Below are 23,806 nucleotides of genomic sequence, written 5' to 3'. Positions count from 1 at the left end.
TAACTGCAAGCCACAGCTCGAGGAGATCTGTGTAACTCCCATAAGTGAGGTACTCGGAGGTGACAGTGCCCAAAGGACGCCCAGGTGACACACCACTAGCCTCCCTTCTGACAGCCCCAATGGTAGAACATCAGCTCTTCCCGTCCACAGTGACGTTTTAACACCAATCAAGCTGTGCAATACAGCCCGACAGCCAGCGAGCACCCCCAGTACCCACTCCACTGACCGGGTCTAAGAAAGTCTATTCAGTGAGAATGCCTGTCAAAGGTGCTCAGCGACCTGTGTGAGAGCAAACCTGGAACAGAATCGGGATGGAGCTTTCATGCCTGTGATGGGACTGGATCTGGTGTGAACTGCGAGATGCAAGGACGCAGCACAGGGACACGGGAAATGCACAGCGGGGAGGCGGGGTGCACAGCTCCTGCCTGCGACGGCTCTCTGCGGCCTGACGAACGATACCGCCCCGTGCCCTCACGTTAAGCGTGGCCGCCCTGTGGACTCTGACCTGTTACTCTGAGCAGTCCAGATACCGCACCCCATATGCTCTCCAGCCATAGGGTCTGGGGACTTCGGGTGGGGCGCTGAGCCCCCCACCCCAGCCCATCGACCTCGAGCCGCCTCCCAGGGACAGCTGGCAGCTGCTCCAGGCCGCTGCTGCTCAGGGAAGGCAGCGGGCAGCGCTCTCAGCTCCACCTAGGCCCTCGCCTCCAAGTGTAAGGCTACGTGAGGCCCAACTCCACTCTCTCGTTGAAGCTTCCTGGAGTTGGTTCCACCTCCTTCTCCACTAAAAGCAGATGGAGGCCCGAGCGTTTCCCGTGCGGGCCACCCGCTATCAGGGAGATTGGCCGGTGGCTGCAAAGCCCAGGACAGCCCTACGATGGTAACGGGAAGATGGCTCCACCAAGAGTGGCCCAGTTCAGATCTGGAAAGGATAAAAGTTGTTAAAAAGAGGAAAATGTCACAATGTCTTAGACTTCATACATTTTCCATCAAAAACAATAACAAACCAGTATATATCCTCACGAAACAAAAAGGTTGATATTAGGGAGAAAAACAGTTCACTTGAAATTTTTAACTTTTTACAGGTTTTAAATATTTAATAAATCCTAAACCCAATGACCTTTGAAAAGAAAGACAGTTTTTACTGTTTCCGCAGCTCCCTGCAGCATAGAAACGGGTTGGCACAAATACAAGCCAGCCCTGGGGTTGGGGTGCCCAGGCGGGAATTCCCACCCATTCTCAGGAATTTTTTTCGCTTTCCCGTTCCCGAATCCTGAGTAAAGTTGGTCGGGAAATCAGGTAAATCGGCTCCTCAAATCCAGTAATACCCACAATGGGATATAAACGTACTACTCACAATGTATCTCTTAGACATTTTTCCTATTTATTGCTAGGGTTCCCGGGTGGGAATTCACGCCCATTCTCGGGAATTCTTTTCACTTTTCCGTTTCCGAATCCCGAGAAAAGCTGGTCGGGAAATTGGGAAAATAGGCTCCATTACCCCAAGTGGTTGGTAGTATCAGCTGCCACTTTGTGGAAACGACTCATCGTGAAGAACTGAAAAGTGTTTATATCTTGGGATTTGGGAACAAGAAAGCAAGAAAAATTCCTGAGAACGGGTGGGAATTCCCGCCTGGAAACCCTACTTGGGGTTACTTGAAGTCTCCGCCTAGAGTGCACCTTCTGGGGGATCGAGTGAGCAAAACGCCTCACCACCCCTCCACCCCCCACACCCCCACCCCTGACGCCTCACCACCACCGCCCCACGATGCCTCAGTGGTTGCAGGGGCGCAGCCAGATCAGGTGTGGCTGACCAGAAGTCTCTAAGGAAGAGCAGAATAAGAGCACCCAAGCAGTGACCTTCGCTCCCAGGCAGAGGGGCCTGAGGGGCCTGAAGAAAGGGGCTGCGGAAGTGCCAGAGATGGAACCGGTAACTTGGACAAGAGGGTACCTTAGGAAACATCAGGGTAGTGGATCTTTCTTCGTTCTGAGAGAGAAGCTACTGACATCACATCCCTGATACATTAAGTCACATGACATCCCTCAGGAAGCACAGTATTTCTAGGACAAAAGAATTCTGGGACAGGCAATGCACACACACAAAATTCCAGCAACCTCCTGGAGCTTCCAGAGGAATAGTTCTCAGGATTCCAATCTGATCCTTGTGTCCTGAGGTGCTGCTTATACAGACGGAAAAACCACAAAAATGTGGCCTGTTTCTGACTGAAAAGACAACCCCATGCTGAGGGTTCTCTGTGGGTCAGCAGCACCTTACTTCTGTCTACACCACAGTCGCTGAGAAAACCTGATGCACGACAACCTCATGGTGGTGAAATGGCACCAACTAAAAACCCTGGCATTTCCCACAGAAGGTGAGCTGTGCGATTTCTACCTTCTCTATGGGCTGTTCCTCCCGGTACATCTGTATATGCAAATGCTGATCGGCCAAGTTTGTTAACAGCACAGGCAACAAAAATCCCCACAAGGGAAGGCTTTTAAAACATCTGGTAGGATAGCTAACTGTACTGATCAGTCCTGACCTGATTCTGTGAACCAAAAAATACTATCAACTATGAAAGTTCTAAAATTTTTCACTGGCTACATTTAAGAGAGACTGGAAACAGTCCCATGTAAAAATAAAAGGATAGTACAGGATGAAGGGGTATTTCAAATCAGTAGAATGAGAGAATAATGAATAAAATGGTCACTGAGACAACTGGCTAGCCGTGGGAGCCAAAAGGTTATCGTAAATATAGAGCAATGAATGAAATGGTTAAAGCCAAAACAAAAAAATCATAAAAGCACTAGGAGAAAATAACTGATAACCCTGATATGAGGAAGTCCTAGTTCTGAGCATAAAACTAAGACCAGGAATCACAAAAGGAAAGCTTTACTTCCCCCCCCCCTTTTCCCGCCTCCCCCCCTCCTACCCCACTCCAGTTCCAGCCGTTGTTTCTCAGTCTAGTCGTGTAGGACACAGCTCCCCGGCCCCTGCTGGTATTATGAGCCTTGCGCTCCCCCCGGCTGAGGTAGTCGGTTGCCGGTCATCGGTTGACCGCTCACAGCAGGTCACGGCAGTTCTCACCGGCTGCCGGCCACTCACGCTGGCCATGGGCCATTCGTGGCAGCACACGGTAGCCCACAGCGGCACACGGTAGCCCATGGCAGCGCTCAGCAGCCCATGGCAGCTCACGGCAGATCACACCGACCTCCAGCTGCTCACGGCAGCTGAGCATATGGCACGGCAGCCCAGCTCCCGGGAGAGCCGTTGTTCACAATCTTAGCTGTAGAGGGCGCAGCTCACTGGCCCGTGTGGGAATCGAAAAGGCGACCTCGGCGTTAGGAGCACGGCGCTCCAACCACCTGAGCCACCGAGCCGGCCCAGATTTACTTTTTAAAGATTTAACCCTGAAAATATTTTAAACACTTATGTGGCTAAATAAATCAATAAGGAAACTTGAAAAGACAAAAAAAATCTGCAACATGTATAGCTATGTATAATAGGTATAATGTTACTCAACTCTAGAAGGAAGAAACAAATAATAACTGCAAATTAATTTTTTAAAAAAAGACAACAATAAAATGGGCCCAAGAACCAAACAGGCAGTCCCACAGGCCAGCAGACACACCCGACCCCATTAGTAACCACGGGGTGGTAGGAAGAGGAAGCACCGCCCAACGCTCTACGAGAACAGTACTACACAGAGAACAAGGCAAGCCAAAGACAGCATAATCCTTCATAAAATATTAGCAAATGAATCCAGCAACATGTAAAAAGAATTAACCATCCATGACCAGGAATGCAAGGTTAGCTTAACATGTGAAAATTGATTAATGCGATAAACAGTAATAGAATATAGAACAAAAACCGCAACACTCACTTCAATAGACACAGAAAAGGATTTGACATAATTCACTCACGATAAAACCTCTCATCCTGATAAGGGACGTCTAACGACACACGCTCAGCGCTTCCCCGTAAGGTAGGAGCAGGCCAAGGAAGCCCACTGCAGCCACCTCTACCTTTCACTGCAGCCACGCTCGGGGGCTCTGGCCAGAGCAATGGGGGGGAGGAGGGGGGGTCAGGCGACACAAGTAAGAAAAAATGAAAATCACCCTAATCCTGCCACCAATAGTAACCGTCTTACCATACAGGCTTTTATACTAATGGACTGACTACACGATACACTGGTTTTGTCTACGGTTTCCCTCAACTGGACAATAAAGACATTTATAAATCACTTTGGCAATAGGCAATACTTCTGTATGATATGGTCACGACCTACTCGTGGCTTTTATAAACACCACGGAGCTGATCCTGGGCACACCACTAATTAAGCATTCTGAGTTGGTTAGAGCGTGGTGCTGGTAGCAGCAAGGTTGCCGATTTGATCCCTGCATGGGCCACTGTGAGCTGCGCCCTCCTTTAAAAAAAAAAAAATCTGCGCCAAGTTAACTCCTCGTGCAGGTTCTGTGCCTCCTACACCCCACCAAACCCCACTTCTGCCTTATTTCACGCCGTATCACCCCAGAGTCTTTGGCGACAGAACAGTCGACTAACTTGCGTTTCTAACTCCAGTCTCTCCCCTTTAAAGTCTGTCTATTCTGCAGTTAAAATTATGTTCCTGGAACTAGGGTACTACTGTAACCCTCTGACAACACCCGCGCTCCCCACTGCCCGTGAGCTCAAGCCCACATTTCGTAACACAGCACGAGACGGCACTTCAACAGTCTGTCTGAGCAGGGGTCGAAGAACCATGGCCACTAGCCCAAACCCATTTTTGGTCCTTCCACAAGCTAAGAGTGGTTTTTCTTCATTTCTTAAGTTAGAGAAACAAAAAGAATGTACATTAGAGACCCTAAGTGGCCTCCACACCTGGCCCTTTACAGAAAAGCGTGCAGACCGCTTACTTAGCCCAACAACTTTCCTGCCCCCAAACGGCCTGTCAAGCACGCTTTGTGCTGACGGCATCAAGGTACTGAGAAGCCCTCGAAAGTGGCCTTGAGTGTCTGGCCACTGAGTCTGTCCCTCCTCGGCTTTCATCCTTGAAGACCCACCGCTGCCATGAGCCCTGCCAGCCCATGGCTCCTGCCCACGTCCCTGTCCTCGTTACAAGGGAGCCGAAGAGCCAGGTGCTTGCACATGTCCCTCTCGGAACACCTGGCATGTGTCGCATGCTCCGTGACTCTGAAGAACGCATCTTCAAGGGATGACGATACACAACACAGAAGCCTCTGGCCTCAAGGGCGAGCTGGCGCCCACAGGAAATCTGCAGCCAGGCTCAGTGAGTGCCACAGCCACTCTGAGCTGCTCCATTACTGGAGAAACAGAGAGCAAATGGAAGGCCCGCCAGCTGCATCGCGGTCCTGGGTGTCTGCCAGCTAGGAGAGTGAGCGGGGACCGGGCCACAGTGTGGGGACCGCGGAAGGACTGGCAAGGACGAGTGTGGGTTTTCATGTCTGCCATCCTAATTCTGAGAGGGGCGGTCTAGATTCTAAGCCGGCTCCATTTCTCTGGGGTCCTAGAATTTGCTTCCTAAAGCATGGCTGCGTGCGACACGGGGATTTGTACGGGATACAGACAGACAGCTTCCGTCCGGCTCTGCGGCTGTCTAGTTAGCGGAGCCACTGCTGTCAGCCCCCATGCTCTGTACCACATCCTTTGAGGGCACAGCCCTGCCAGGCCCCCATCTCTCTATCACTCATGTCTTCTAACTGTACGTCAGAGTGGGGACTCCAGGCTCTATGCCAGGAAAAGAGCATCCTGGGTTCTGGAGTCAGCAGCGAGCATCCCCAGGACTGCCTGCGGGCTACATAAACAGCAAGGCACCACACAGACTGGCTGCCTTTTCCAGTAGGTGGTGTGACTAGACGCACGGTCACTGTCATTCTCCACACACTCAGGTGACACCTGCCCTCACACCTCCTACGCGAGGGAAGAGCCTGAAAGTGCCTGATGTGAGAAGTGTGCGATCCCCGGGCGCTGAGTGCAGGGCTGTGCCCGGCCCGTGGCAGAGCAGCGCTCCAGCGTCACTAAGCTGGTCGCGTGGACAGGCCCCACAAGGCCATGAGGCCACAGGGCACCGGCCTGTGGGCACCGGCCTGTGGGAGGCCCACAGTGAGGGAGCACGACCGCAGGGCCAGAGCTGCCATCACCTGGGGAGCAGCTCCAGGGCGTCTGTCTGCTGTGAGGACCTCTGCAGAGCGAGGGAGGGAAGGCCGGCGGGACAGTCTGCTCTTCTCGGATCGGAAGGTAATGTGAGCACCGGTCCCATCTGAACCAGCAGGGACAGGGACACACAAGCAGCAGCAGAGGGGAACTGCCAGCCCGCGGGGGAAGGTGGGCAGACGTGTGCAGGTCCCGTGGAAGCACATACACAGCAGGTACTCAGTGCATGTCTGCTGGCTGCTCCTCGGGGACGCCATTCATGGCCCTGGAAGAGGGTGTGTCCTCTGCTGGAGCTGTGACTCAAAGGCGAGTGTCCCTACGTGGGCCAAAGGTGATTCCTGTAAAAGCACAGCCTCTTTCCTAGGACTCCGCACGAGGTGTGGGCTGCATGCCTTCCTGGAACGAGGGCGCCCCCTGGTGGTTAGCAGGACACGTGCAGCTCCGTGCAGCAAGCCCTTCCATCCGCAAAGCTGCTTGGAAGACCCCAGTCCTGATGGTATCGGGGTTTGTGAATCCTCCCACAACACTGCTCCGTCAGGGGGCACAAAAGTGGGAAAAACAAACACGTGTACAGCTGAATTTCCTTCACACCCTCATTCGCACAAAAAGAGGGAGCGTGGTAAAGAAAGTAAGCCACAGCAGCTAAATCCTTGGAAGCAAGTGACACAAAAATGTGAAATGTGTCCCCCATCGGAACGTAAGGTCTATGAGAAAGAGGAACTTGGCTGGTTCCTTCTGTTCGTGACTGCATGGCCACGTCCCTCAGTCTGTGCTTCTCAAAGCCCCCCCAGGACCCCACAGTGGAAAATCCTCAGCACACGAAGAGCTGTTCCCATGGGTAACACTGAGAAACTCTGAAAATCCTCGACACTTCCTTTAAAAAAACAATAAAGCCATTACACTTTAACATAAATATTTTTATGAAAAGTAACCTTTTCAAAACAAAAAAAGGGACAAGAGCGTCCCTGTTTTCTGTTTGAAACACCTTTTCTGGATGTTCACACCGCCCGCGTCGTCACCCATCACAGAGGCAGGCTCCAGAAACGTGCCCTACACTCGTGACAGAATGAGGGAAAGGACAAGTAAGGTCCTGCCGTTCGCATGAAGACGCCCGGCCTTACAGCCCGGAAGGGTCCTGGGGACCCTCTGCTGTCCAGGATACAGCAGGTGCTAACGGAGCTTGCTGAGGGCAGGGGCACGGGACAGGCGTGGGCTGGGCCTGGGGAGGAGGGCGAAGGGCGGCCCCACAGGTCACAAGTGCACCAAAGCCTCATGTGGGGCGGGATCTAAACTCAGGGTCATCTGCCCTTCAGGTTTTTACCGCAGTTTTTAAAAAGTAATGAGCAATAATCATGTGAACTGAACTGAATAAAAATGAAAGTTTCTATTCACTTTTATTGTACAATTAACTAATACATGCTCATCATAAAAAAAAGTATTATATTCCCCGAAATATAACAAAAACCACTGTCAAGCCCCCAATTCAGATTATCCAACTTATCTACTGGCATATTTCCCTGTTGTTTTCTCCCTAAGTTAATAAAAATTTAAACACTTGAGCTTATCTATGAAGTATACAAGGCTAACAGAATAACAACTACAGGCAGGAAGCCCACTGGTCCACTGACTAAGCTCTGCGAGGGCGGGAGGCCCCCCAACAGCTCCTGAGCAGGGCACCCCCACAGCCACAGTGGCTGAGGACACAGCAGGAGCGGGGCAGCCGGCTGCAGTCCAGGGGCCTCCCCCAGAGAAGTCCTCGGAAGGAAGAAAGCAGCAAATCCGAGAACGGAAGGGCTGACACAGCCGTAGGCAGGGGAAGGAGCTAGGTGGCAGCTCAGGAGAACGGGAAGGAGAAGGAGAGGCCCAGACTGGGGGGGCCCCGTGGGAGGAGGAGGTGAGCATGCAGGAGGCTTCAGACTGAGACCAAGTCTGGGCGCTCCCCAGGAAAGGCCCAGGCCTCTGGCGCTGGTGGGGTGCAAGGTCTGACTGACAGATGTAAGGGGCAGCAGGGGAGGAAGCTACAACAGGCACACACAAACCTTGGCAGGGTTTGGGGCAAGAAACCAGAAAAATGGAATGGGAAATAGGACCAAAAACCGGCCTTTAACGATGGGGGGGTGGCGGGGGGGTATCAAGCATTTCGTATGTTGATGGAAATGTTCTGAGGAGCAAAAGGTGAAGGTGTGTGGGGAGGGGGAGGGGAGAGAGAGGAGAGGAGAGGAGAGGAGAGGAGAGGGGAGGGGAGGGGAGGAGAGGGGAGGGGAGGGGAGGACAGGGGACAGAGATGTCCGGGCAGCTGCATGGATGCACCACCTTGGGTGCTTCTCTCCTGACGCCTCAGTGGAGGGAAGCAAGGTGCTATGGCAGTGAGCACTGGGGGCGGCAGCGCAGGGTGTGACAGAGAAGTGAAGGACATGGCCCCGTCACCTCCATTCCCTGCTGCCCCCTCACAGCCCTCAACCAGCCTCTGGCTCCCAGGACCCTCAGGAGGCTCTCACAGGACAGCAGCCAAGCTGCCACTCAAACCCTCAATCCAGTCTCAGCCTGGGCTAAGGCTGGGGGCCTGTGGCTCTCACAGCCCGCCCCCAACAGCTGACCCCTGAACCCACCCACCTCCGGGCCTGTGCTCTGGTTTTTTTCTCTCCCCAGAACTTATGCCGACACCACTTCTCAGTCTGATCAAAAACCACTTTCACTGGCCGGCCGGTGGCTCAGGCGGTTAGAGCTCCATGCTCCTAACTCCGAAGGCTGCCGGTTCGATTCCCACATGGGCCAGTGGGCTCTCAACCACAAGGTTGCCGGTTCAATTCCTCGACGCCCACAAGGGATGGTGGGCAGCGCCCTCTGCAACTAAGATTGAACACGGCACCTTGAGCTGAGCTGCCGCTGAGCTCCCGGATGGTTCAGTTGGTTGGAGCGCGTCCTCTCAACCACAAGGTTGCCGGTTCGACTCCTGCAAGGGATGGTGGGCAGCGCCCCCTGCAACTAGAAAATGGCAACTGGACCTGGAGCTGAGCTGTACCCTCCACAACTAAGACCGAAAGGACAACAACTTGAAGCTGAACGGCACCCTCCACAACTAAGATTGGAAGGACAACTTGACTTGGAGAAAAGGCCTGGAAGTACACACTGTTCCCCAATAAAGTCCTGTTCCCCTTCCCCAATAAAATCTTAAAAAAAAAAAAAAAAACACCACTTTCACATAAGGAACAACAGAGTAGATAAACCAGACTTTGATCAAAACTAAAAACCTTTGTGCCTCAAAGGACACTATCAAGGAAGTGAAAAGTCAACCCACAAAATGGGAAAAAATATTTTCTCACATTCCTAACGTGAAAAATAATACTGGCATTGTTCACTGTATCAAAGGAGTGGAAATAATCCCTATGTCCATCAAGTGAGGCGTGAGCGAACAGTGTGGGCGAGGTATGGTCCAACCAGAAAAAGGAGGTGCTGAGCCCCCAAACCGAGTGAACCTGAAAACAGTGAGTGAAAGAAGCTGGTCAGCAAACACCATTGTTTACGGCTCTGTTTCTGCGGAGTCGAGTGTACAAAGCTAGAGACCATGCAGCTCAGACGCAGGTCAGTGGTCGCTGGGGCTTAGGACAGGGGGCACTGCAGTGACTGCTGCTGGTAAGAGGTTTCTTCCCGGGGCCATGAAAATGGTCTAGATTCTTTGTGCTCTGTTCACAGGTGTACCCAAGTTTCCAGGCTTGTAATTCTGCTACTTGATGGGGGCGGGAGGGGGGGTGGGTGGGTGGAGGTGGGGAGGAGGGAGGGTGGGAAGGACCTTCCTCTTCTAGAAGGAGCCTAGAAGTCCCACCAGGCGCGTTCCTACAGATGGACAGCTGGCACTCACAGGTACCCACCCTGTCGGCGCCCAGTTCTTCCTGTCTGGCTACATCCCCACCGGCCCCACCACCTCTCCAAGGCAGAAGAGAAGCCATGTGCTCTTCAAGTCCATAAAGTAGACACGAGCTCTACTTCACAGCACTCTCACCTTTTAAAAAAAACAGGTCAGTGAAATGGAACTGTGTTAGAGGACACGGGCTTCTACGAGGCCCCACGGGTCTATTCTGAAGGTGAGATGGTTTGGACTGGCTCTTTTCTGGGTTCCGTGAAACCCCCCATGTGTCATATTCTACACAAGACACATTCCTATAAGACGCCAGGTGCCAAAAAGGCCAGACCACCGTGATCAACAGCGTAACAGCATACCTTTCCCCCCCTAAGTCTTCAAAAAGAAGATAAAAGGCTTGACCAAATATATTTCTAATTTTACAAACTCACCAAAACTTTTACTTCCCTTCAACTTTCACTGTGGCTGTGCTGTTCTGTTCCCTTAACGCCAAGACCCACAGGTGACCCATCCTGCTCAGAGCACACAGCAGAAATCTCCTGACACCGATAAACAGCCCCCATCTCTAGGGCTCTGTCTCATAATGAAAAGCAAGCGTCTACCAAGGCTAAGGCCCCCCTCCCCCGCCTTCCCCACTGGCCCAGCCTCTGCCCCCAGCTCAGAGCTGCAGTCAGTACGCGCTAAGGGTCTCCCTCAGTCCACTCTTCCCACAGAGGGACCCCTCATCCGACGGGGAAAGGAAGGGAAGGAAGGGGCGGGAGAGGGCAGAGAAGGGGGGGATGGGTGGGGAGGAGGAGGAGGGAGGAAAGACGAGGGGAGGGACGGGGAAGGGAGAGGAGGGCCGAACCTGCAGAGGAACAGGGCACTGTCTTAACAAGACCTGGGGAACCATCTCCTCTAAAAGCATTTTTTTCATCAGTGAAGATGGAAACAAAGACTCCCTATGGGCTGAGCTGCTAAGAACACTAAGCGCCAAGGAAGTTTCCGTCCCAGGTGCTCCAAGCGCTCTGCACGCCTGATTAAATGGGCCCTCTCAGAACCACCCCCACCCACAAGAGCCCGGCCACTCCCAGGGTCGAGGGCAGTCCTATTGTTCCCTCTTCCTCATTCTGCAGGCGGAGCTGGAGTTTCCTACCCTCCCCCACCCTTTTGTTCCAACAATTCCTTCTCGACCACCGCTGAGCTCCAATCCTGCTTTTACCATCACTAAACCCACAGCCCCTCACCAGGTTCCCCAAGACGCGCCCAGCACTGGCCGACTACAAACCGGCCGCTTCTCCGAGGGAATCACTGACAAACCCAGGGGAAGCTCTGTGCCTGGGTCTCCGCATCTCTTCTCGGCCTCCCTTCGGTCACTCCAAGAAAAATGGAGTCTTCCTGGGACCAAGGCCGACAGGCCACCCCCACCCCCACCCCACCCTCACCCCTGCACGGGCTCCCGGGGGAGGCACAGCCTTGCCAGGGGTGCTCTGGGCCAGTGGGCAGCGCCAGTGTCCTGCCCGGGGCTGACAGACTTCTCGTGCCGCCTGCATGGAGAATGGGGAACTGCTCGACGTGCCAGCTCCCCAGCCTGCTCCCCTCACCACTGAGGCTCCCTTGGGGCCCGGGACGGGGAGACAGGAAGCTCGCCAGTCAGCAGGGGTCGGAACGCACACTGCTCCTCGGCGTGAAGGTGCCGCTTCTTCCTGCCCACGGAACAGGCCTCACCTGGTCTTCATAGTGCAGCTTTGGGGGACCTTCCACCCCACTCCCAAGAAAGCAGACGGCAGGTGGCAAGGCATCAAAGCAGGGTCACGGGTGGGGTGGGAGAGGAGGTGACCCCCTCAGCACGCGTCCACACAGGCTAACCAAGGGCAGAAAATCGCCGAGTAGCACGCTCCGGCACGGCCCTCCATCCAGTCCTCCCTCTGCTCGGCGCGCCCGCCGGCCGGCCTGCCCGCACACTCAGGAGCTACGTAAACTGCTGGGGACGCATCCTCCGGGAGCGCTCAGAGGCCCTTTCGCAGCAGTGGCGGCTCCGGGCAGGGGTCACTCCCGAGAGCTGCGAACCCACGGTTCCCCCGAAACCCTCAGATTAACAAACATTTGAAAATACTCTGAGCTTTCTCAGAAGGAAACCATCTGTACATTTGTCTTCACCCTAAAAAAGGTCCTTCCACAAAAACCATCAGTAACAGCTCCTCCCACCAAAATGTCGCCCCTCTTAGGGCCTCTTGGGATCAGCTTTGTTTAAAAACTACTGACCAACGAAAACCTAGGAAAGGAGCCTGAGGTCGAGTCCAAGGGAATAAGAGTCATGCGACCAGCACTGTCCTAAGGAGTTCACCTTAGAGATTTACCTCTGGAGCCAAGCGCCCACGTGACTGGATCACAGAGAAGGGACTGGGAAGGGCCTGGCCTCACCTCACCCTGGGGTCTCCTCCCAAACATCTGCACCCCTCCCCCACCCCAAACCTCCCCACTGGGGAAGAGACCCTTTTACAACTGTGCCAGCCCCCCAATCCCGCCCAAGCAGTATTTCTTAGCACAAAACAATAAAGATTTGAAGTCTTTTTATAAGGGGCAATATTTTAAAATTAGGATATTCAGGTTTTGTGCCAACCGCAAAATGAAAACAAACACAAATACCATTTCTAATTTTTAAGGTGGTATGAAAGCAAATGCCAGCCTTTCTGTAAAACGCTCTTCTTTGGCGTGGACGCTGCTGTCGACCTGGGCCTGCACAGGTCCCTGGAAGGCGGTCAAGTCAGGACCATGGGCAGCAAGTCAGAAAACCAATGACAAGACGCCCCTCTTTAAGCACCCAGATGCCACGAAGCCCAGAGCCAACAACAGACCCACCAAACTCAGACACAGGTTCGAAGTTCAAACGTACAAAACGCAGGGCCACCAGATCCACAGCCGTCCACAGAGCGGCCTGCCACGCACACAGGACGCCTTTGACAAGCCCGCCCGGCCTCAGCTCCCTCTCCCCCAAGGTTCAAAGCACAGAAACGGCAGGCGAAGTAGAAATGAACGCGGGTGTTAATAAAAACCAATGTCACTGTTCCCTCGTTTTTAGGAAAGGGCACTGAGAGCCACAAAGGTGCCATTTTCCACCCATCAGACGGGTGTAGACAGTGTAAAGCCGTGAGACGGGTGTAGACAGTGTAAAGCCTGTTGACGCCGTGCGGTTGCCCATGAGCGGGCAGTCAGGCCCCCGACTGTGGCTGCACCAGGAGCTGTGGGCAAGCTGGCAATGTCCGTCCATCGTAAGCACACGCAGCCGCCGGCGAGCATCTGCCTCACGTCTATGCTGACAAACCTGCACTGAGTTCTCCTACTCACACGTGACAAGGACACTCCCTCCCACTGTTCAGCACACAGCACATACAACGGGTGAGGTGCTCCAGAGGGGAGGCGGCGGGGCATGTCCACAGATGCTGCGGGAGGCCTGGCACCGGGCGCTGAGGCAGAGGAGCAGCCAGGACGCCCCTGGGCCTGGCGCAGTGAGCCTGGACAGTGGCGGGAAGGACCGCAGACAGCCCAGGGCCACAGGCCAAGCACAGCCTTCTGAGCCCCAGGGAAGCGCTTTGGAAGCCACGTAAGGCTGCACGCACAGCGGGACACTCACTATGGGGACACGCGGGCCCCTGCGTGGAGCGCGGCTCCACTGTGAGGCAGGGACAAGGGCCAGCGCTGTGGACACAGAAGGTGTACTCTCAAGACGGGGCCAACGCCATCTTCCCCAGATGGTGCCGGTGCCAGCACTGCGGTGAGTGGCCACAGGAGCCGGCCCCCAGGTCACAGGGGGCTCAGACCACGTGCTGGGCGAGAGGCGCCCAATGGCCCTCCACGCAGTCAACACTCCCCAAACCTGGAGGCCAGGACACCCCAGGTGAGGCTGGGGCTGCACACGGGATAGGGAGGCCAGGACACGCCAGCACCTGGAGGTCAGCTCAGGAGCGGGGTCACGCAAACCCGACCAAAGGAAGGCTCCGCGAGGTCCGAAAACCAGACGAGAAACGTGTTCTAGAAGCCAAATGAAGATGAGTCACTCTTGTCTTGCAGTACTAGGCCAAATGTTGTTGAGAGGTCTAGTTAGAAGTCTGAGGACAAACCCCCGGGTTTGGCAATCCCGAGGTCGGAGATGCCCTGCTCAGAACGGGCTCGACCGCAGGCTGGGAGGTCCAGGAAACAGCAGAGGCAGAATGAAGTCTCAGAAACGGGTTTAATTGACAGAAAGGTAAGAAGCATGTGCATGCAAATAGCGTGCGTTTTCGAAGCCAGGATGAGAGAAAGAATGTTCAAACTGAGAAGCAACTAAGATGCCTAGGGCTCCCACTCACCTCTGTGCTGCAGGGGTTGTTGGCAATGCTGGGCCACAAGCTCCCCCTCCCAGAAGCCAGAGCCCTGATCACACGCCGAGGAGGAGCGCAGACAGAAACGGGCACCGCCACGCGTCCCCCAGTGGCTGCCCCACAGGGTGCCCCACGTGCCAGCCCACACGACAGGTGTGCAGCCTTCCCTCCACTGGCCCCTTCCTGGGGCCTGCCCCCCTCCCTCCGGCTGGCCCACCGTTTCGGGACCTCAGCCCAGAGGCCCAGTCCGCTCTCCAGGGCATGCGGCAAGCCACACTGTGATTTCACCAGTTTCCAGCAGGCACTTTAAAAGCTGGAACTAGGAGTCGTTACCTTTCACGAAAGCTGCTTAGTCCAATACAAACCCAAAACTCGATCATGTCAACCTGTGACCAATCACCAGCGCCAAAGAAAAGAACATAGTCTCTCAGCATCGTCTCAGCCACGCGCCATCGCGCTCCCGCACGCTCGCCTGGGTGCGCACACCAAGTGTCCTGCGGGTGGGGGCTGCCTCTCCACCCAGTTGGCACGTGTGTGTGCGGAAACCCACCTTTCCCCCGATTCCAGCAGCTGCGGCCTCCGTCTGTGGCAGGCCGGCACCAACCGCACACAGGAACGGCAGCAAACCTTCCACCACCACCAAGAGGGCTCAGCATCTCCTCCGTGCTGCTTCTGGAACACTTTCTCTCTCCTTTAATAGCAACTATCAAGTCGTGTAACTGTGTCTGTCCCAGAACTGGAGCATAGGCACCTCCATTCATGACAAGGCCCCACATTTATTCTCATCTGGCTCTCAGCTCAGAAACTGGCACACAGAAGGCATAAATGTCTGCTACAAAAATGACCGAAGGAAGGAGCAAATGCATGAACCAACGGTTCCCATCTACACCTGGAAGCCGGTTAGCTTCAGAGGGCGTCCCCTGGGCCACCATCACGCAGCCACAGCCAGCTCAGCTCCGCCCCCTTTACATTAGCTCTACAACATCTGCAGGTCAGCTCCCACGTGCAGGTCACCTGACGGCGTTGCGGGAACTAGCACACACGGAAGCCCTACCTTCAGAGGGTTTGTGGTCTCGCCACTGCGACAGCAAGAGAATAACAGTCTGGGACGGAAGCGGCAGCAAGTGAGCCACCAAATCAGAGTCCGGCAGCGTGGGAGCACGTGTCCTAGAGGTCAGCGAGGCGCAGCCTGAAGGCCAAGGGCGCTTTATGTTTCAAACATGCAAAACCCAGCTGAGATTCCATCCCAGTGTGCACACACAGAGCATACCACCAGGCTCACATGTCCACGTGCCGTCGGGGTCTGCGCTGAGTGAACCTCCCCCACACACTGTCACTGGACGCTGTTGTTGTGTCCAGTGCACAGCCATAAATTCAAAACAAAGAGAACAGGGGAGTTGGAAGTCCAAAAGCTGAGCTGTCAACCACGGGTTACGGTTTCTGACTCACACGGCAGGCACAGTGTTTATCACGGAAGACACTTCAGCCAGGGTAACAGACAACACACATCCACAGTCCAGACAAAGCATTGATCTCACAGTTCACAATTCAGGAAAGCAATAATCAGCAAAGTCATAAAATTCCAAGAAGCTCAAGAGATCCCCACCTAGACACATCTCAATCAAACAGTTCAAAGCCAAAGACAGAATCTTGAATGCAACAGAGAAGCAACGTAAGTACAAGAGAAATCAGTAAGACTGACAGCTGGTTCTCACGGGCGACCATGGAGGCCAGAGGCAGCGGGTGACACACTCAAAGTGTTAAAAGAACAGAACTGTCAACCAATAATTCTATACACACCAAAGTTTCTTCATAAGTGAAGGAGAAATTTAAACATTCCAAGACACACAAAAGAGATAATTTGTCGCCGGCAGACCAACCCCACGAGAAGAAGTGCTAAGGAAGTCATTCAGGCTAAAGGAAAGGACACGAGACTAACTCAAATCCAGCTGAAGAAATTAAGAGGCTCAGAAAAGGACACCACACAGGTAACTGTATGAAAGGCACTACAGACGCATTTTTAGTTGTAACTCTTCTTCTCCTGTATGATTTAAAAGACAACTGCACAAAGCAATAATTGTAAATCTGTGTGGATGGGCATACAATGGATAAAGATGTAATTTGTACGCAGACAACAGCAGAAAGTCAAAAGAAATGGAACTATATAGGAGCAAATTTTTTTGTATACTATTTTGATAAAACTCGTATTAATCCAAACTGGATTGTTGTAAGTTAGACTATTAAATAGTAATCTTCAGGGAAACAAAGAAATAAAAAGCATAGTTAAACAGAAGGGAATTTAAGTACAGTGGAAAATATCAGTAACTCAAAGTAATGGAGAAACAGAGGAACAGAAAGACATATAGAAAACAAATACCAAACTAACAATATAAATCCTACCTTTCAGTAATTACATTAGATGTAAATGGATCAAATATTCCAATTAAAAAGCTGAGAATGAATGGATTAAAAAATTAAAAACCTTAGATTGAAAGGCACGGAGATTAAATGTAAAAGTTGCGGGAAGATACTCAATGCAAAGAGAAGCCAGCAGAGAACCTACGTGGCTATACCGCTATCAGACAACGGACTTTAAAACAAGAGACACTGCTAGAGACAAAGGACATTTCCTAATGATAAAGGGAGAAAACAAGTACAAATAACTGCAAACATACACAAAAGTAACAACAGAGCCTCATGCATGAAGCAAACACTGAAAAGAAAATTCAACAATAGTTGGAGATTTCAAAATCCTACTGTCAGTAACTGACAGAACCACAAAGAAGAAAACAAGGAAGGACAAGAACACTCAACGCCACAGACCCACGGCACCTGCCACGCAGGGACAGCCACCTGACAACTGCACAGGGTGCCTCTGTCCAGCTGCTCATCAAACTCGCCAAGACTGAGCATGAGCTGAGCCATCATAACAGACACATTTCAACAAACCGAAACTAAACAAAGCATGTCCTATGACCATAATGGAATTATACTAAAAATCAATAAAACAGGGAAATCTATGAAATACCTAAGTATTTAGAAATTAAACAACACACTTCTAAATAACTCATGGGTTAACGAAATCACGAGGGAAAATAGAAAATATTTTGCACTGAAAAAATATTAAAACACAACATCCAAAATTTATAGGAGGCAGCTTGTTTTCATTTTCTCGGGTTGCCATCACAGAGTGCCATAAACTGGGAGAGTCAAACTGGAAACTCAGTGCCTACCGGCTCTGGACGCCAGGAGTACACACTGAGGTGCCAGCTGGCCAAGCTCCCTGATGCCCCAGGATGCCACTGTCCTGCCTCTCCATCCCTCCCGTGGCATGGCAAGCAGCCTTCCTTAGGCCTTCGCACCCTTCCCTCTGTGCTCACACGGCTTTGTCCTCTCCTGTGCTGAGCCCCACTACTCGAACACAGCCTCACCTGAACTCACCTGCTGGCCCTGTTTCCAAACAAGGTCCCATTCTGGGGCAGTGGGGTAGGACTTCAACATGTCTTCTGGGGACACAATTCAACCCATAACACAGCTGAATAAGTGTTTTGATGGAAACACTTTAAACTCTGGTATCAGAAAAGACGAACTCAAACCAATATCTTAAGTTTCCACCTTAAGAAACCAGAAAAAGAGCTAACTGAACTGAAAGCAAGCGGAAGAAAATTAAAAAATGAAATAGAGAACAGAAAAACAATCAACAGTAGCAATGAAGTCAAGTTACTTCTTTGAAACTTCAACATAACTCACAAACCTTTCGCTAGACTGACCAAGAAAGAGAGAATCAGGTTACTAACGTCAGGAATGAAGGACGAATACTCCTACCAACTCTCTAAAAAATAAGGAGGATTATAAGGAGATACTGTAAGCAACTGTATGCCAACTAAGCAGACACCAGGAATGAAATGAACAGATTCCTTGAAAGACACAAAACACCCAAGATGCTTCAGAATTCACAGAAAACCTGAACACCTATAACAAGTAAAAAGATTATTAATCAAAAACCTCCCGCCAAAGAAAAGCCCAGAACCAAATGACTTCCCAGGTGAGTTCTACCAAACATTTAAAGAACAAACACCACTTGTTTTGTCCGACATCTTAGCGAAGCTGCAGTGGTAGCAGCTGCTCTCCGAGCTTCGCTTTGCCACCCAAGGCCAAGAAGAAAGATGCCGGAAAGTCGGCCAAGACAGACAAAGACCCAGCGAACAAATCTGGAGGCCAGGCCAAAAAGAACAAGTGGTCCAAAGGCAACGTCAGGACACCCTCCGTAAGCCAGTCCTGTGTGACAAAGCGACATATGACAGTCTCTGTGAGGAAGTTCCCGACTCTAAGCTCAGAACCCCAGCTGTTGTCTCGAGACTGAGATCCACGGCTCCGGACTCTTAAACTAGTTTCAAAGCTCAGAGCTCAAGTAATTTACACGAGGAACACCGCAGGTGGGGGACCTGAGCAGATGGTGAGGGGCATGAACAGGGCCCACCAACTGTACACTTTGAAAAACAAAACTTTCTTAAATCCAAAATAAGCAAAGAACACACACCAATCCTTCCCAAACACTTCCGTAAAATAGGAGACACTTCCCAACTCATTCTGAGGCCATTATCTCCCTGTCACCAACTGCAGAGACATCAGGAAAGAAACTACAGGCCAATATAATATCTCTTATGAATACAGATACAAAAATCCTCAGCAAATGCAGCAAGGTGTGTAAAGGATTAGATACCATGACAAAATGGATTTACTGTAGGAACGCAAAGTGGATTCAACACATGAAAACCAATGTAATACACCATAGTGATGAAAACAAAGCCATAAAACCAAACAGTCGTCTCAACAAATACAGGAAAAGAATTTAACAAAATCTAATGTCCCTTTCTGATAAAAACATTCAACCACGTAAGAACAGAAGGACACTTCCTCAGCCTGAAAAACAGCATCTATGAAAACCCATGGCTAACATCACACCGAACGGAGAGAGAATGAAAGCTTTCCCCCAAAACAGGAATGAGACAGCGGTGGCCAATTTTACACTTCTAGTCAACATTTTACGTGAGGTTCTAGTCAGAGCAATTAGTAAGGGAAGAGAAATGAAAGACACCCAGATTTGAAAGAAAGAAGTAAAACTAGCTCTACTCCCAAAGGCCATGATCTAGCACATAGAAAATCCAAAGGAATCCACTACAATAATTGTTAGAGCTAATGAGCAACTTCAGCAAGGCTGCAGGGCACATGATCAATAGGCAAAACCCAACTGTATTTCTATTAGGTTGGTGCAAAAGTAATTGTTCTTTTGGGCAATTATTTTTAACCTTTTAAACCACAATTACTTTTACACCAACCTCATACATACTAGCAATGAACCATCTAAAAATGAAATGAAGAAAAAAATTCCATTATAAAAGCATAAAAAAGAATACTCAAAGAAGTATTTAACAAAATAAGTGCAAGATTTGTACATGAAAACATGGTTAAAAGAAATTAAAGACTTAAATAAACACATCCTGTACCCAGATTGAAGACTATTAAAATGGCAACACCCCACACTGACCTACAGATTAAACACAGCCCATCAAAACCCCAGAAGGCTTTTTGCAGATGTTAACAACCTGATCCTAAAATTCATAAGGAAACGCAAGAGACCTGGATGGGCCTAAAAAAATCTTTAAAAAGAAGAACAAAGTTGGAGGACTCGCATTCCCCATTTTTCTTTTTGTACTTATCACATGCTGACAATAATCAAGAAAAGTGGTACTGGCACAAGGACAGACATGTGTAGATCAATGGAACAGATTTGAGAATCAGAAATAAACACATTTATGGTCAAGTGATTTTTCACAAGGATGCCACGACAACTCAGTAGGAAAAGACCAGTCTTTTCAATAAATGGTGTTGGGCCAACGGGATAGCCACATGCAAAAGACTGAAGTTGTACGAGGTGTGATCAAACAATACAGTGAATGTTTAAATTTAAAAAATTTTCTTTAATTTATTACAGTAAAAGACACATTGCTATTAATCCCCCTCAAAATACTCCCCCTCACTTCAAAAACACTTATCCCATCGTTCTTGCCACTTTCTGAAGCAGTTCTAGAAGTCCTCTTTCTTAAGTGTCTTTAGTTGCGCTGTCGTGGCTGCCTCGACGTCCTGAATCATTTTGACTTTGGGGAAGAGCCAGAAGTCACACGGAGCCAGACCCAGTGAGTAAGGTGGATGAGAACACACCGTAATGTTTTTATTTGACAGAAATTGCTGTACCAGAAGTGATGTGTGATAAGGAGCCTTCTGTTGCGATCACAAAATACAGGGAACACTGCAGCCGCATGCCATCCAACGGAAAGGCAGGGATCTCCAATACGAGAAGCGGCGCGTCAAACCTCAGTAACAGTGTGTGACAAGTTTCAACTTGTTCAGTGCAGTCAGTCGGGTGTGAGCTACAGTTGACAGAAGGTGTGTTTTTAAAGTGTGCCATAAATCATCCTCCATCATGACAATGTTCGAAGTGTCACACATCGCTTCTGGTACAGCAATTTCTGTCAAATAACGTTACGGTGTGTCCTCATCCACCTTATTCACCAGTTCTGGCTCCGTGTGACTTCTGGCTCTTCCCCAAAAAATGATTCAGGACGTCGAGGCAGCCACGACAGCCCAACTAGACACTCACGAAAGAAGGAAGAGTATTCTGAGGGTAATGGATTAATGGCAATGTGTCTTTTACTGTAATAAACTTTTTTTTATTTAAACGTTCACCCTAGTTTTTTATCACATCTCATATTCCCACCTCATGTTATATACAAAAATTAACTCAAAATAGGTAAAAACCTAAGTGTTACAAAACCCTTAGAAGGAAACATAAGCTTTGTGACTTGGGTTAGGCAATGAAATATGACACCAAAAGCACAAGCAACCAAAGGAAAAAAATAGAAAAATAGGACTTCATCAAAACTTTTATGCTTCAAAGGACAGCAAAGAAAAATGAAAAAATGAAAAGACAACTCACACAATGGGAAAAAATACCTGCAAACTATACACCCAATAAGAGGCCTGAATCCAGGACACAGCAGACCTCGCAGACACTGCAGGTCCGGTCCAGAGTCTGCAACAAAGCGAGGTCGCAATAAAGCGAGTCGCCATCTTTGTGCTGGTGGGGGTCTTGCCTTCAGTTTGCGAAAACCCAACACCTGGGGAGCACAATAAAGTGAAGTGCAATAAGCCAAGTTCTGCCTGCGTATAAAGAGCTCTATAATCAATAACAAAGACAACCAAATTTAAATTGGGCAGAGGATTTGACAGGCGTTCCTACAAGGATGCTACGAGTGGCCAGCAAGCTCGTAAGATGGTCAATATCACTAATCAGCGTGGAAACGCACGAGGAAACCATGAGACACCATGCACACTAGGTCGGCTGCGGCAGAAAGACGGGCACTAATGCACGCTGGCGAGGACGTGAGAGGCTGGCACCTCCCCAGGCCGCTGTTGGGAATATGAAACAGGGCTCAGCTACCCCAAAGCCAGGCGTGCACCCCAGAGCGCCCAGCAGGGGTGCACCCGGAGCCGGCACGCGAGCGTTCCTGGCAGCCTGGCTCTAGCAGACAGAAGGGGGCACGCACCCCAGGGTCCGTGCACTGACAGCACGGGCGTACTGTGCTGTGTCCACACCGCGAAGTGTTATTCGGCCTGGAAATGGCCCAGGGACTGACCCAAGCGGCTACAGGGATACACCTTGAAGACAGGGTGCCCAACGACAGACAGTGACAGAGGCCTCTGACTGTGTGACCCCACTTACGTGAAGTGCTCAGCACAGGAAAATCCAGAGACAGAAAGGGAAGGAGACCCATGCTGGCTGGGGGCAGCGGGAGGAGGAGGAGGAGGAGACCAGGGAGGGACCACTAATGGGTGTGGGTTTGTTTTGGGGGGCGGCGGGGACCGAAATGTTCTGGATTTAGGTTGTGGTGATGGCCGCGTAAGTCTGTAGATACAGGAAACGATACTAAATTGTACATATTGAAGATGTCAATGTCATGGTATGTGAATTACACCTCAATAAAAACAGATCATATGCTCCTAGACTGATACCGGACTCTGGCGACACCTATCAATCAGTGTGAAGACAGTTTCAAAGATGAAATACAGAAAACTATCAAACACCAGCATTAACAGATGAATGTTTCCAGGAGACATTCACGGCAGGGAACACTAACACTGAACCCCAATTAAGCAAAATGCTAGCCCCCAAAAATTCCAGTCGTCTAATTAAATTTGTATTACCAAGAAAAACAGCAGTCAATTATTAATATTTCTACTTTCTATTTTAATTTTTTTTTTAATTGGGGAACAGTGTGTTTCTCCAGGGCCCATCAGCTCCAAGTCAAGTCGTTGTCCTTCTGTCTAGTTGTGGAGGGCGCAGCTCACCTCCAAGTCCAGTCGCCGTTTTCAATCTTTAGTTGCAGGGGGCACAGCCCACCATCCTATGCGGGACTTGAACCAGCAACCTTGTTATGGAGAGCTCGCGCTCTAACCAATTGAGCCATCCGGCTGCCCCTAATATTTCTACTTTAGTCAAGAAAAAATTGTGGCATGATGCTTGATTTTGCTTCTTGGCGCCCAAAGCGTAAAATATCACCCTCCAGCCCTTGCAGAAAAGTGCACTGCCTCCAGACAAGCCATCCACCCGCGAGCGGCCTGAGCACTGCCCACTCTGCTCAGTGGAGCCCAGCATGGTCGGGGGGCTGGGCCCCAGCTCATCCTGCCCTCGTCCTGCCCTCGTCCTGCCCTCGTCCCCAAGCCTGGGCGTCACAGGGAAGGGAAAGGCCCATCTCCATGGGGACTGCGGCTGCCTCCTCCCTCAGCCTCTCTATAACCTGTCCCCGACACGGCAGCCACAGACCTTCTAACATGCAAACCCGCTCACGTCACTCCCCCCAAAGCCTCCCTCGCCCTAGGAGGAGGACGAGAATCTTAGGCATGGCCTCTCATCGCTCTAGCAGCTACTTCAGCTTTGCTAAGTCCATGCTAAGCAACGAGGCGACCACCACCAGTTTATGTCTGTCCCTTCCTTCTGGCGGCCCCAGGGGGCATCAGGGACGAGCGGAACAGGCTCGATCTTCCTCTGGGCAGTGGAGAGAGCAAGTGAATGCTTCCCTCAGCCCTGCGTCCTGCGGGTCCCAGCACCCAGAGGGTCCAAGGCCCGTGCTGCACTTCCAGGAAGGGGAGCTCCCACCGGTGCTGGAGGCAGCAGCCTCGAGCCTGAACCCAGGGTCTCAGACACCCTGGCTCTCTGCCCCGCAAATGTCGGCGTTCTTTCAGGTCCTGCCCCAACAGCACCACTGGACAACGTCCCTGCTCACCAAAGCCTCCTGCCCAGCGCCTAGCACCTCTAGGTGGCGTGACAATGCCCACGATCCCGGCCCCACCTCCTGGATAACCCACTGTGCTGCTCCA

At 51.2% G+C, this 23,806-nt stretch overlaps 1 protein-coding gene across 3 annotated transcripts in view; it reads right to left on the bottom strand.

Moving 5' to 3' along the window:
• The window catches only part of EHMT1 (euchromatic histone lysine methyltransferase 1), a 126,505-nt gene that overhangs the window by 88,206 nt on the left and 14,493 nt on the right, over positions 1–23,806 (bottom strand). The gene's annotated exons all lie outside the window — the stretch shown is intronic.

Source organism: Rhinolophus ferrumequinum, chromosome 12 (genome assembly GCF_004115265.2).
Source record: "Rhinolophus ferrumequinum isolate MPI-CBG mRhiFer1 chromosome 12, mRhiFer1_v1.p, whole genome shotgun sequence".
Classification (NCBI taxonomy): Eukaryota; Metazoa; Chordata; class Mammalia; order Chiroptera; family Rhinolophidae; genus Rhinolophus; species Rhinolophus ferrumequinum.
Note: the sequence above shows the minus strand (reverse complement) of the source record. Positions and strands in the feature narration are given on the sequence as shown.